At 40.4% G+C, this 14845-nt stretch overlaps 1 long non-coding RNA gene across 1 annotated transcript; it reads left to right on the top strand.

Moving 5' to 3' along the window:
- Positions 1-2398: 2398 nt before the first annotated feature.
- On the top strand, positions 2399-6330 carry LOC138968673 (uncharacterized). The gene is made up of 5 exons (XR_011456257.1): positions 2399-2683; positions 3212-3290; positions 4204-4325; positions 4946-4992; positions 5954-6330. It is a non-coding gene; the product is annotated as an uncharacterized lncRNA (long non-coding RNA).
- The last annotated feature ends 8515 nt before the right edge of the window (positions 6331-14845 follow it).

Consider the following 14845-nt stretch of genomic DNA (forward strand, 5'->3'; position numbering starts at 1 on the left):
CTACAAATAAGACGCATTGTGTTTTCACCAGAAGTATCTTAAGTAAATTACTGATAACAAAGGTATATCATTGCCATTAGAAACATCCAAGTAATTCAAATCACTACGATAAAGAAATATATAATTGCTGTTAGAAACATGAAAGGAAATCACTACGATAAAGAAATATATAAATGCCATCAGAAATATCCAAGGAAATTACTACAACAAAGACGTGTTTCAGAGCCATCAGAAATATCCAAGGAAATTACTACAACAAAGACGTGTTTCATTGCCATCAGAAACATCCAAGGAAATTACTACAACAAAGACGTGTTTCATTGCCATCAAAAACATCCAAGGAAATTACTACAACAAAGACGTGTTTCAGAGCCATCAGAAATATCCAAGGAAATTACTACAACAAAGACGTGTTTCAGAGCCATCAGAAATATCCAAGGAAATTACTACAACAAAGACGTGTTTCATTGCCATCAGAAACATCCAAGGAAATTACTACAACAAAGACGTGTTTCATTGCCATCAAAAACATCCAAGTTAATTACTGATAAAGACGTGTATCCTACATACGTAAGAGGAACCACCCAGGTCAAGACTAAACCATATCCTCACACGTGTGTATATCATTTAAACAAGGTCGTGTCGAAATACAGTCTGACAGGGACCTTATTTCCCCCTGCTCATGATGGCAAAAGTCACCGAGACAAACGTTATTCTCGAAACACTATTGTGTTTTCTGTTCCGTCTGGAAGAATTTTGAGAACTTACACGTGACGCTATTCACGACTTTTTTCCGTGACCTTTCGTATTTCATGGGGGCTGCCATTTTGGTTTTGATGCGCTTCCTTTTCCGGTTTACGTATTTTCCGGTTTAACATAGCATTTGCGTTTTTTTGTCAGAAGAGTGATATTTGGTTATGAAGGAAGTCAAGTCCGCCATTACCTGCAACCTCAGTTGAGTGTTTACTTTGAACTTAAACTTGAACCGTAACAGTGTGTAGCCAGTTCGCAAGACCTGTTCATCTTCCTACCAGTTCCAACTGTTGTTATCAATGGGTCGCGCAGCTGGAGGAAGTGTTTATTTTCATTTGGAGCCCAACTTCAGTTCAAAACCAGTCAAGAACTGGCCTTGACATTCGTTTGGAACTTAGTTCAACGAGTATTTTCTCGAACGTAACTTTTGACCCAGCTGGTTGGCATCATGAATTAGACGTACACCGGCAGTTATAAATCATGTTGTGCAAAAGACTGTAAAGAAGTAGAAAATTGTGGAAAATCGGGAATGCTTTCTCAGTTTGTGCACCCTGGCAACATTCATCAGGAAAAAAACTGCATATGCATGCCTTCCTCTGCAAAACAAAAGTCGCGCGAAGAATGTTGAACGGGCAGCGACGACTAGCTGTTCTTCTTCAAAGTAATAAACTACCCCCCAAACCCTGCAAGTTTGTGCGATTTACTTTGTGGACATGAAGCCAGCAGAGGGCTCAGGAATGCCCACTTAATTCCTTGATTTTACTTCCGTCACAAGAACTAAAAGAACATTCAATGTTCGTTAAATCTGTGGATCAAGTGACTCTAGAAGCGGAGGAAATGAAAATCACCGGCAGATCTGTACAAGATGTTGAATTCTGCCAGGGAAACGAAGCCGCTGTCACGGCAGAGAAGTCTCCGCCTACGAAAGTCGGTAGATCTAGAGCAAGGTAAACATACGTTTTTCAACGCTTGTTCACAAAGGGGGCCCGGGTAGCTCAGGTGGTAGAGCACTGGACTTGTGATCGAAAGGTCGCTGGTTCGAATCCGGGCCGGGACGGACACGGGTCAACTTTATGTGCAGACCCAGAGACGGTATCCATCTCCCACCCCCGTGTCACCACAATGGCACGTTAAAGATCTTGGTCATTCTACCATAAGTGCAGATGGCTGATACCACCTAAACACGCATACATCAAAAGCCGTGAGGGCGTAAAACTCGTATCGTATAAACCAATTCAGGGGCGGATCAGTTCATTTTATGGGGGGGGTTTCCAAAAGTATATTGTGAAGATATGGGTGTGAAGGCGCGAAGCGCCGAGCCGACGGGGGGTCCGGGGGCATGCCACCCCGGAAAATTTTGAAAAAAAGGATGCAAAATGGTGCAAGCTGGTGCATTCTGAGGATGATCATTACCAGTTCCAGGCAGCAGATTTTGTCACTGATTAATACCCACAAAATTGAAACTCAACCCAAAAAAACACACAAAAATATTTTTATTTTTTGGCTGGGGGGGGTTTCCGGAAACCCCAGAAACCCCCCCCTCGTCCGCCCCTGCAATTCATGTCCAATATAGGCAATTAAGACCTGACGGACAATAAGCCCCTTAAAATTTACTTTTTACTTGTTCACAAACACACACACACGTACACAAACACACACACGCTCACACCATCACACACACACTTATGAAAGAGATGGAACAGCTGATCGAGTGATGACAATGTTGATTGATAAGTATTTTTTGGTGCGGTGAACTTGAGGCAATATTGTTCTATCAATCCATCAATATATTTTACACTTTCACCCCAGAAATGAAGCACGTGTACACATATTGAACAAAAGAACCATTTTAAGCTTCCATTGGTATTGTTTCCTCTTTTTTTTGCAGACATGTTGACAGGAAGTGAGTGTTTCACCCCACTCTTGCAAGGTATGTTGATCACTGATGACAAGTTCTGATTGTTTTTCCTTTTTAATATTAAACGGATGACAATCCGTACTCTGCAGATGGATCTAACCGAGATGGATCTAACCGATACACGGAAGCAACATTGGGAACACACTGTTATTCAGTCTGTGAATAGTTCATGTGTGAGGGGTATTACTGCAAGTACGTTCACTAATGTAGAAAAATAATTTTGGACTCAAACTTCAAGTTAAATTGTTTCTGCTGTCAGAGCCATCTTTCTGAAGGAACAATATTTTACATGCCACTGGATTGTTGTATATTCCTTATTTTGCAATGACAGGCTCAGCTTTCATTTGATTGTAATGTGTTTCTTATTTGAAGCTTTGTAGTTTGTATCATAAAAGCTCTGTAGAAGTGTTGCACTTGTTTTGCAGACTGCATTAGGCGTGGTAGCTATTGCACCTCCCCCCCCCCACCTATTTATCTAACACACCCACCCACACACATACACAGGGTGCTGACAAAGGATCTTTTTCTATTCTCCTTCAGGCCATCGCTTAATTTCTTGCAGACTGAGGAGCAGAGGACGTTTGAGCCGCTCCTAAACCTGAGGCACACAAGCCACAAGGTAAATAAGGTATCAGTATAAAAACAAATGTTTTCACTTTGATTTTTATCGCATCATTTTTTTTTTAATTAAACTCTGTAAATTGTGGCAATTACACATTATGCTAATAACATTATTATGAAGAATGAAGATTTTCAACTTATCATTGAAGAAATGAAATCAAGCATTTTTGTTCATTCTGTATTTGATTATTATTTTCCAGTCTTTGGGTTGGCATAGTGGGTGAAATAAGGGTGAGGAGTGTCGGTTGGTGTTATTTTTTCGGTCTTGGTGATGTAATATTTTTCCCACGGTATTCATGGTTATGTTTGACTTTAGTGCAGATTCCAGAACAGCCTCTTAAACTGAAAAGCTACAAGGTCAACAATATAAACAGGTTACTGGTGTCTCAGGCATTGATGTTTTTAAAAAGATTTGCACAGCAATTTATGTGTTTGTAAACAGATAATGAAAATAAAGCATAACAACTTTTATATTTTGTAAGTGGAATTAAATGTTTTCATTTTTTATTTTGAAGTGTTTTTGTATTCAGGTTTTATTGGATGGGTGGGAAGGGGGGGGGGGTGGTTTTGGTGGTTCTGACTTTTTATGATGTAAGGATTTTTTCCTTAATTAGTTATTTAATTAGTTTATGTAGGGGGGGGGGGGGCGTGGGATTTAAAGTGTATTTCTGGCTTTCGGAGAGGTGCTAAATCTGTTAAAATGGAAATGAAATAAAACAATTGGTGGTGAGGGTTATTACAAAAAAAGTAAGGATTATTTCTCATACCTTTTTATTTTTTACCCAAAAATTATGTTTCTGAAATTATTCATTAATTTTTAAAGAGGCAGACTGTGAGACAGGTGATGTAATTGAAGTTAGAATATCATGAGATGTTACTTACTTTCTTTACAATATCATCTAATTTGACAGTCCGACACTGAAGACTGCAGACTTCATGGCAGCCACTGACCTGACGATATGACAGCCATGAATTGAATATCAAACGCAGAAGAAGAAAAAGAAGAAGACAGTCTAACAGGAAAATAATTCTGGTATGCTCATAATTTCTATGCCAGTTTGAAAAAAGTCATGAATTGAAGTTTACCCAGGTTAGACATTAGCATGTCGTAATTGTGACAATGAATGTATCCGTAAACGCACCAATAGACTTACTTTGAAAAATTGAAGTCATGCATCGTCAATCTGACTACAATCACAAACTGAATAAGGGGAAATCATGTCAATTTGGTGGTCTGGATCATCAGCTGTTGCTCATTCGCTATAATGGTCTACTTGACAAAGCCCGTCTTCATGTGCTTCTTTGTTTCTTTATACCTAGTGTAGACAACATGTAGGCGTTTGCAGACTGTTTATTGTATTGCTGTTGTTTGTTTGTGAGTAAAACTATGGTGTGACCTCAATTGTTTGAAATTTGTTGTGTATGTTCTACTTTGTGTAAGGTGTTTCTCCATGCCCCCAGAAGAACCGACATTATATTAAAACCTTCATACCCTGAAAATACTTGCATACTAGATGTTGTTTCTTATTGTAATGATTGGGGACAGGCAAGCTCTTAAATTGTGCAAGCCATCAGAAAACTGTCAAGTCTGATTTGCTAGAACAAGCGATATTAACACGTTATTAAGATGAATATTTGATTAAATATGTGCAGGAACTACTTCAGCAGATTCATATGGCCAGTCTCACAATGCAAGGAAGGTGAGTAAATTGAATTATGTCTCTCCCACCTGTTCTGTGTTTAGTGTCAGCCGTGATTGCCTGATGAGAATTTGAAAACATGTTGCTAACTAACATGAACCCAACCATGAAACGTGATGTAGGTTAGTAGCCCATCTAGAAAAACGAACCTGTTCTAATTCCGAATTAGAACAGGTTCTTTTTTCTAGATGGGCTACTCACCTACATCACGTTTTATGGTTGGGTTCATGTTAGTTAGCAACATGTTTTCACATAGAAAATGGTGGGCACCTGAACAAATATCTGCACATTACAATGAAGTCTTACTTTTTAATCTGATGGTTTAATAACCCCCAAAAACCCAACCAACCAGCACCCCCCCCCCCCACCCCCACCCCTCCAAGAAGAAGCTCACATAACTACCAACTACACAATTTCATTACAGAATCAAACAATGGGAAGAATCAGGATTCAGCAGTGCTAGGTCGTTGGGGGGGATAGCTATCACTAGGCACTCAGCAATGAATAGTTGAGGTTTTCACGGACATTAACAAAATCCGGTAACCTACGGACAGTAAATTTCACAGGGAAGGGAACAAGAACGTCAAAAATGGAAAAGTATGTTTTTTCTTTCAAACCATTGATAGAGCTCTGAAGCTTCACACAAGTTTTGCAGAGAGAGCACTCGGCCTCTTCATTTTTGGCACTAAAACATGCGCACACACAAAAAGAAAGTTTTTAAAAAGTGGCACCGATGTATTCTCACACTCACAGCCTTAGAATATTGCAGTTTGTATGTTACTAAATTGAGGCATGATTTTACTCCATACCTGACCAAATCTGCGACAGTCGGGCAAACTTCTTACAAGTCGGATTGGGCCTTCAATCAAATACTCAGAAACCAGCAGCTACTTTAAGTAATACTAGTTTTGTTGTTATTTTTTACAGCTTGTACTGAATGTGTTTTCTTTTATCTCCTCAGAATCGAGTCAGCCAGAGAAAGACCATTGAGAGGGAGAGCGCACAGTAAAGCATATATGGCATGCACTTCGGTGGACCAGTGCCATCATCTTCATAACAAGAGATGCAGATCATATTTTCTTATGTTTAAGTATAGCTGTTAGCAAAAGTATTTGACGATTCTTGGGTACGACTTTCGTGTTTAATCCTATTAGCTTGTGTACAGCCCCAAAATCTGTTTTATTTTGATTTATCATTTATAGTTTGAATTTTTTTTTAATGGAATTAGTCCAAATGTAAATACATCTAAGGTTGCAATATTGTTTTTTTGTATATATACCCTTAAAACTACCTCTTCGTGTAAACAAAATTTAATTGTAAAAAGAAGTGTTTCTTCAAGGGAGATAATTTGAAGCGAATTTTTTTTTAAATCAGTAAAACTGCGTGGTAGTGACATCCTCAATTAAATAAAAAAATAAGGAATAAGGTATACACACAGGTTGTACCCATTTTCTTGATTGCACTGCTTTTAAGTAGAAAGCTTTTTTTTCTCAGAATTATTTTACAAATAAAATTCAAGGGAGGCAATTGATATGATAAAAAGGAAGACTTTTTTTTCTTAGAATACTGTACACATTTAGTAAAGTATAATTTACAAGACAAAACACAGGGTTTTTTGGGGTTTTTTCTGTGCCTACTACTTGACAAGAGAACCACGAGATTTTTGTGCAGATTATTTAAAATTTTCTGTACAGTATATTTTACAAAGACAGATCCATACAATATACATAATTTTGTAATAGATGTTTTCAATTTGTAGGTATGTTTTTTTTTAAAATCAACAGTTCGGATAGCCACAACAAGTGTGTATGTCTTGTGATTTGAGAGCTTTAGCACTGGATGCTTAGAATCCTCTTGATCATTTACTTCAGTAGGTAAAGCCACCTTCTCCAAAATCTTCTCTCCTATTCTGTGCTTACTACAGTGGGTTTGACAAGAGAACCACGAGATTTGTTTTTGTACATATGTTGCTTTTATTCTGTACACTTTAATGATTTAATCCTATGTGCACATTTTTTAACTGTGTTTTTGTTTTTGTTTTCCTGTATTCAAAGTGTGTATGGAAACCACAACCTGTCACAGCAGTATTATTAATCTGGATCTCCCTGCTAAGAATGTAATTAACAGAACGTGTGCATGTAGCTAAAGAACTTAAAAAGAATTTCTGCTACTTCACTCAAAATACGTCCATCCTCACACTCATATTTTCTTAAAATAATATTTGTTCATACAAACATGTTTGTGAATTATTCAATTTTGCGTAAAATATTCAATTACGATTTCTTTGTGTGTTGCAAAATTATGTAATAAAATTATGCAAGATCAAATTCAAAACAGCAATAAAGCTGCTGACGGCAGAATACCTCTGTTGACTTCTCTATCTGTTGGGTCAAACTATGCCACAGACATGTTTCTTCTAGTAGCTCAATATTACGTGATACAGTCTCAAAGACAGAACAACGCAATAACCTTTTTTTGTGTACATTCGATTGACTTTTTCCTGAAATAAAATATTCATGAAGCCGGTTCTGACTGAGTTAATATATTTCTGGAAAGCTGAACAACGCAATGCGTCTGTGACTGGTGAAGAAGCAGAGCTGGAGCTTTTTGTATTGTTTGTCGTTGGTTTTTATTACACACGCACTCACATACGGTCAACAAAATGTTGCATGTTCCTGCTTGACAAACAAATGCCTGCATACATGCGTGCACGTACGAACGTACGAACATTCATACCTGTGCAAACAATCTGCCACTTCAAGTTCAACACCCAAACCCCACACATTCCTCCAAAAGGAGTCTGAAATATAATACTGGCATTTGTTGTATTAAACGAGGACCTCAACTTCCATTGTCTAGTGCATGTGGGTCTCATGTTATACGTGTGAAACCACTTACTTAAAAAATAAAAAATCTTGTAAGCTTATCAACTAAAAACAAACAAAAAACGAACAATTATATTCTTAAACAAACTGGTTAGAATAACAGATTTAGGAGAATGCAATGCAAGGAACATCTTTATCTATCGGTCGATGCTTAGATCTAGAAAAGCACCCACTTATTCCAGTATTATAGAGAAAAAAAATCCAATTGAAAAAGTTTCAGATCTAGACAAGGCAGCACTAGCAGCAATTTTAGCTAGCAAAATCGAACTTGCCCTGCAGTCATGCAAGGTCGAACCACTTTCCCTGCCTAGTGGGGGTTTGGCGGGTAGAGGGCCGGTGCTGGCACACTCGGAGTGAAACGACATGTCACCTACTTCGATAGCTTCTCCGGATTTACGTGTACAAACAGCGTCCGGGTTTACCGCTTCGATTCTAAACCCTAGTTTCTCATGTTGGTAACAAACTGGCTATTTGTTTATCAGATGTGTCGTTGTTCCACATTAAATGATGCTAGAATGCAAGGTCGCAATCATTTGGTTATCAAACCAGGTTGTGTTCTTTTTTTTCATCACCTTTTTCCGCGCAAACAGTTTTGCGCCATTTCTTTTGCGCAGACTGGGCGGGACAGGAAGCGGAAGCGCATCCCTATTTCTGATTGGACAATGATGCCGACGCCCACTTGACCCCACTACAATGTCAAGGTCGGAAAGTCGTGAATATTTCTAGAGTGACGTCTTTTTGCTTTGACGTCAAAGATTTCACGAGGATTTGGACGAGAACTAGGTTTCATAAGACGCATCTTCAATTTGGACGCTTCGACTCCGGGCTCCGTGACGTTTGGAGCAGATTGAATACAGAATGTAGGATAAGCAGAATTCTACATTGCTGTGTGGTACCAGGTTTACACTCAATGCTTTTTTTAAATATTGAAAAATCTCACTTTTGCTCGCATTTCAGTATTCCAAAAAAAATTCGATCGTGAATATTTTCTGGTATAACACAGCAAGCCATGTAGTATTCTCAACATATCATTGCCATCATAAACATCCCTACAACGGATACTGTCACACACAAAACAAATCGTGTAAATCTGGTATCACACAGCACGCCATGTAGTATTCTCATTGACATCAAAAACATCCCTACAGCGAAATACTCTCACTGTAAGGTTAATGACAGACGCAGGCAGGGGTTTTAAGGTGCATTCCTGCACAAGCCTTTGGAAGACTTTCAACGGATGGCATGCGCGGAGGGAGGGAGACTTGACGAGAGGTCAGTTTAACGTGGACTTACCTACTGGCCAGCACTGTCCCCCAGCGGTCAGTCTCTGGGTCGGAAGTCAAGGAAGCTAGCTGAGGAACCTCCGCCAACTTTTAATCTCCCTTCTGCGAGACCTGGACAGTGACAAACAAAAGCTACTGATGAGTGTTTCGGAAACTCGGGGAGCCAAACAAGAAAAGTGCAAGTGAGATAGATAGCTGGATGGATGGATGGATGGATGGATGGACGGATAGATAGATAGATAGATAGATAGATAGACAAGAGAGAGAGAGAGAGAGAGAGAGAGAGAGAGAGAGAGAGAGAGAGAGAGAGAGAGAGAGAGAGAGAGAGAGAGAGAGAGACGGACTGACTGACGGACTGACAGACAGTGTCCTAAGTTGCATGCTGTCGTTCATTCTTCTTGTAACTGAATCAAATTCCAAGTCCATGTTTATGTAAGCCTACTTTTTAAAATTTTCGGTATTTCCCTTTTGCAGCAACAATTCCTGAGCCAACTTCCTTCATTTTGAAGTCTCAAATGCCATAACCAGCAGCTTCGATTCAACGATTCAAACCCGACCCAAACCTTGTGATGATCTATCAAATATTTCTAGGGATGAAAGACAGGTTTTTGGTAGCTCCCAAATATATGTGACAAGCAGACAGGTCAAAAAATGACCACTAATAGGGGAGGGGCCGGACCACGGCTATAGCCACGTCATGCCGGCCAAACAACACAGCAAGGTCCGGTCAACAAGCGGCGTGATCAGACTTACGCGGAACTTGACCGCTTGGCTGTTGGTGGAACGTGGGGACCTTGTAGCCCGGCGGGTAAGGCGCCAGGGATGCCAGTTTGCCGGGGAGGTTTTGAACACACTTTGCTGTTTCCTCGAGTGTGCTGTACCAGCGACACCTTTGGGACCTCCGAGACCGAAGAGGCATTCCATAAAGGGAGGTAAAACATGTGGGAGTTGACCATGAATTGTCGAGTCTATCTGTCTTGCCGTGAAGGCTGTGAGGTCTTTATGTATTACACATACTGATGTAGAATCGCACTGTGTTACACTTGACTTCATTACCGGAGTCAGTAAAGAACACAAGGGGCGAGGTGAATCATAACGCCCCCCGAACGCGGCGTATGGTTGCCTTAATGGCGGGGTAAAAACGGTCATACACGAAAACAAAAACACTCGTGCAAACAAAACACACACAAAAACACGAGTATAAGTAGGAGTTTCAGCCCATGAACGCAGAAGAAGAAAAAGAATGAACACGTTGAAACTTCAATACATAATCTCAAGAATGTGTGTTGCAAATAATCCTTTTCCCCATTTATATCTAAATACAGATAAATCAGTTGGCCTCTCTAATGAATGAGGGAAAGCTCAAAAGAGACTTAACAAAGAACACCACTAAAATAAGCTCAACAACTGATATTTTGTTTTCAAAAGGCAGACTAAATAGAACTGGTCTTTGAACTTATAGCCAGTCAAGACAGAAATACACGCCATGCACTACAACTCTTTGGTTCCAAATAAAAAAAAAATCAGTTTGTGGAAAGCGTTTTCCAAACAGATTTTGTCTTCTTGGCAGACAAAGAAATAAAAATAAATTTTCGAACTAAAAAAAAAAAAAAAAATTTGAAGACAGAAAATCCTCATACAAACGCTACGCCGTCAACGTCACATGTCACGTGACGGCCTTGACCTTTATGGGATCACCACGTGACCAAAGAGCAGAGAACTCTGAAGGTACAGAAGGGCCACAACCCGGATTGCTTTTTTAGTCAACAGTGGCAAGAAAGCTGATACACGGCTGTCATCTTCTGCACACTGTTCGGCTTCGCTATTCTCTGACTACGACACGACAAACCAATCTTCGCTGATATTGGAGAAACGAGTTTGCTGGAAATCAGCAGTGTTTTTTTCTCTTTTTTTGTTTGTTTTGCTTTGTATTGTTGCTTTTTTTCCGGTGGTTGTGTCCAGCCACACATTCTTTTGTTTGCGCATATCCTGTGGTACAAGTGGACAAAGTTCCTGGCCATTTTTTATGAGAGAAAAAAATTGAAGAAAGATACGGCTGAGAATGTCCAAAGGACACAAGAAAATGAAACAATAAAACTGAAAAAAAAGAATAGTATAGTATAATGTCTCGTTGTACTTATTTTTTTATTCATTATTTTTGTTTACTGCCTCGTGCCGTTTATGTTATGTTCTTTACATTGCCGTCCAAGTTGGTGCGGTTTTATTGTTGTTTTGTGTTTTTTCTTCTGTCAGGGGTCAGATGTAAAATTCTTCGCTTGTTACAGCCTCCGTTTTCTGTGTAGCTGGTTTTGCATTGTGTACGTTCGATTCGTTCTCATTTTAGCTAAATTTCACATTTGACATCTCTTCTTAGTCTGCTGAAACAAACATTTAACAAAAAGCAAACAAAACAAAATAAGACAAAGAGAAAAAGCGCATACTCGCACGCGTCACTAATGAGTATGTACCGGGTTTTTTTTTCTCTCTCTCTCTCTCTCTCTCTCTCTCTCTCTCTCTCTCTCTCTCTCTCTCTCTCTCTCTCTCTCTCTGATGCATTACTGTCTTTTTTCAAACGTTTTGCTGTTGTAAATGCCTGTTTCCACTGTCGCCATGTCGACTGTCATTACGATGATGATGATTTTTATTATGATTAATATTACTATGATTATTTTTCATGAAGCATGAATGTTGAAGCTTTGTACACCCCGAATTGAAATGGGCCCAAGGCCTAATCAATAAACCATCCAGACTCCAGACTCCAGACTCTCTCTCTCTCTCTCGCAGTCATTTCAGCACTTATGTTCAGTCAAAGTAATTTTTCTGCTCGAAAAAAAACAAACCAGCTTCCGGATCCCTGTTATGGTGTATGTACCCGGGCCTCAAAAGGTCCAATAGTTTCTATCTGTCACACGCGAACGAGAAAAGGGTATCGCGTGTACGTGTGGGTGTTTCTGATAAGATTGGCACCCAGGCGTGTACGGTCTGTCTATACCCCGGGTAGCTGTCGGAGGTCTTTGTTCATTCTGTCTGTTTCTCTCTCACCTGCTATTCAAATGACACGTGTCCTCTCGTCTTCCTCTTCCCCTACCCCTTTTTGAAATCCACCCCCGTTATAACCGAGCCTGGGGAAATGGTGTTTTGGGGGAGGTGCGAACATTTAGACTGACGAACGAGCCTGGAATGTAAGGGAAAAGGTTGGCGGGGGGTGGGGGTGATCTGTCCTGCCTTGTGAACGTTTTGAGAAGAAACTACAGAAAAGGAGAAGAAAGAGAGGACGACAGAGAAAGAAGATGAGAAGGATCTAGGAAGAAGACTGAAGTCGAAGAAAAGAAGAAGAAAGCTCAAGAAGGAAAAGACTTCAACAGACTCCCTTCGTTGCCCATGCTTGCATTATTTTTGCGAGCATGACCAGTTCTTGAGAAACTAATGATTAAAGCATGGAAGACAGACAGAAAAAAGAAATAAAGAAATAAAGAAGACACAAACAAAAAAGAAAGAAAGAAAGAAAGAAAGAAAGAAAGAAAAAAAAGAGAGAACGAAGAAAAGAAAGACAGACCCCCCCCCCCTCCCTCCGCAAAAAAAAAAGAATAAAGAAAAAATCCCAAAGAAAAGTTTGGGGGACTAAAAAGACGGTGGGTGATGGGTGAACCCGTCTGTTAGCGAGGGAAAGAAAAAAGCATCTTTTAGTTATCTTCACAAAAATAACTCGCAAACTTGCAGTCTTGCTTAAAAGACTCGTGCCCAAATTGATACTGTCGATCACGTGTGTTTTAACAACACAAAAGAGACCTCGCTGAATCGAAGACAAACTTAACCCCAGAAGACGCTTCTCTGTCCAAATAGACGTACCTTCTAATCAATCTCTTTCTGTTAACGCTACGCATCCAATACTGAAGCTATCCTCCCTCACTAGTGAGTGCAGTGACTGTTTCTATAGAGTCTGTCGTAACCAATCGTGTGCCTGTTTGTTTGCAAGCCCTTCTGTCCCGAGTAGATCCCCTCCACCCCCCCTCCCCCCCGCCCACCACACAGACTCCTCCTCGATATATTCATTTCTGTAAAGTTGTTTGTAGCTTTCAGATATTTTCTTGGGAACTGTGTGTGTTCATATACCAGATTATCTAACCCCCTACCTCCTCTCTCCGCGTACACTTCCCAACCTACAGACCCCCCCCCCCCCCCCCCCCCCGAAAGAACTCGTGTTTTTACAGAGTTATTTTTCCCACAGAACCTTTGCGTCTCTGTTTCTTCAAATACATTTCTCTACTCCCCTCCCCCTCCCAAAGACCTTTTCAAATAAAATCGTGTTTCTTTGTCTACAGTGAGTAATACAATTACAGTCTGTTTCTATACAAGTTTCTCTAACCCACCTCTCCAATTCTTCACCCTATCCTTCTCCTCCTCTTCATTTCCGAATCAGTTCGTGTTTCTTTTTTCACGGTAGATTAATGTAATTGTTGTCTTTCCTAACGAAAAGTGAGTCCCCCCCCCCCCCCCCACCCCCACCCGCTATCCCCGACACTCCCCCCTCCCCATCCCGCCGAAACAAAGTGTGATTCTGTTTCTATACAATGTTCTGTATACATAATTTTTTCCTACACCCCCCCCCCTGCTCGACCCGCCCCCCCCCACCCCCCTTCCGAAACACTGACACAAATCGTGCTTCTGCTTCTACACCCGAGTGGAGCGACTGTTTCTTAACAATCTTTTCTCACGAGCCGTGTATTTGTTTTTATGGACGTTTGTGTTTCTGCTTCTATATAAGGTTCTCTACAAAACCCCCAAAGCATAATTTTTCCCTACACCCATCATCTGAGACATCTACCCTCCTCCTCTCGTTCTGAAACACTGAATTAATTACTGAGTAGAGCGACTGTTTCTTACGAATATTTTCTCACGAGTCGTGTGTCGTTTTTTTATGGACGTTTTTATACCCCAAATAGAATCAACTGCCCTTCCCCCCCCCCCCACCCCTTATTCCTACCCCTCCCCCCCCCCCCCCCCCCTCAGATCGTGTTTCTGTTTCTTCAGCGAGCAGAGTGACTTTTCTTGAGTATCTTTTCTTACGACAGATTCTATGGAAGTGTCTCAATCTTACATAGCCTCCGCTGCTCGCCCCCTCCCTCCCCCCCTCCACCTCCCTGAAACAAAATCGTGTTTCTGTTTCAATAGGTGTCCCTCCAACAAAACGTGCAAGGAAGATCGCGAGACTGGTGTGTGTAAACTCACGCCACTTGTCCCAACCGCACTTCACAAGGATGAGTTACGCTGTTGTTTGCGCAATGCTTTTATCTTTTCTCTCCCCAAGTACTCCCTGCGTCTCGGAGGCAAACGGGGCTGGCTTTGAACCAGCAAATACAGGAGCTGAAAGAACCAACACGCGACTGAGACGGGGGCTGGGGCTTACTCAGGAAAATGAATAGATGGTTTGACAAGTTGTTGAGTAAACTGCTTTATTTGTTGAAGTTTGATGAGATATGTGGTCAAAATTAATTGATGCAACCATTTTCCTCAATTTTGTTTTAAATTTAAAAAAACATTTTCGCTTACGCCATTTTACTTAAATAAAAACGTTGTTGCTTACGCGATTTTACTTAAATTGATGTACATTTTGTTTTCGTATTCTTGACACTGTTTTCATTGTAAACTTGCACGCTTTTTCTCTGTTCATTGATATTTCGTTTC

The sequence above is a fragment of the Littorina saxatilis genome, linkage group LG6, assembly GCF_037325665.1.
Source record: "Littorina saxatilis isolate snail1 linkage group LG6, US_GU_Lsax_2.0, whole genome shotgun sequence".
Classification (NCBI taxonomy): domain Eukaryota; kingdom Metazoa; phylum Mollusca; class Gastropoda; order Littorinimorpha; family Littorinidae; genus Littorina; species Littorina saxatilis.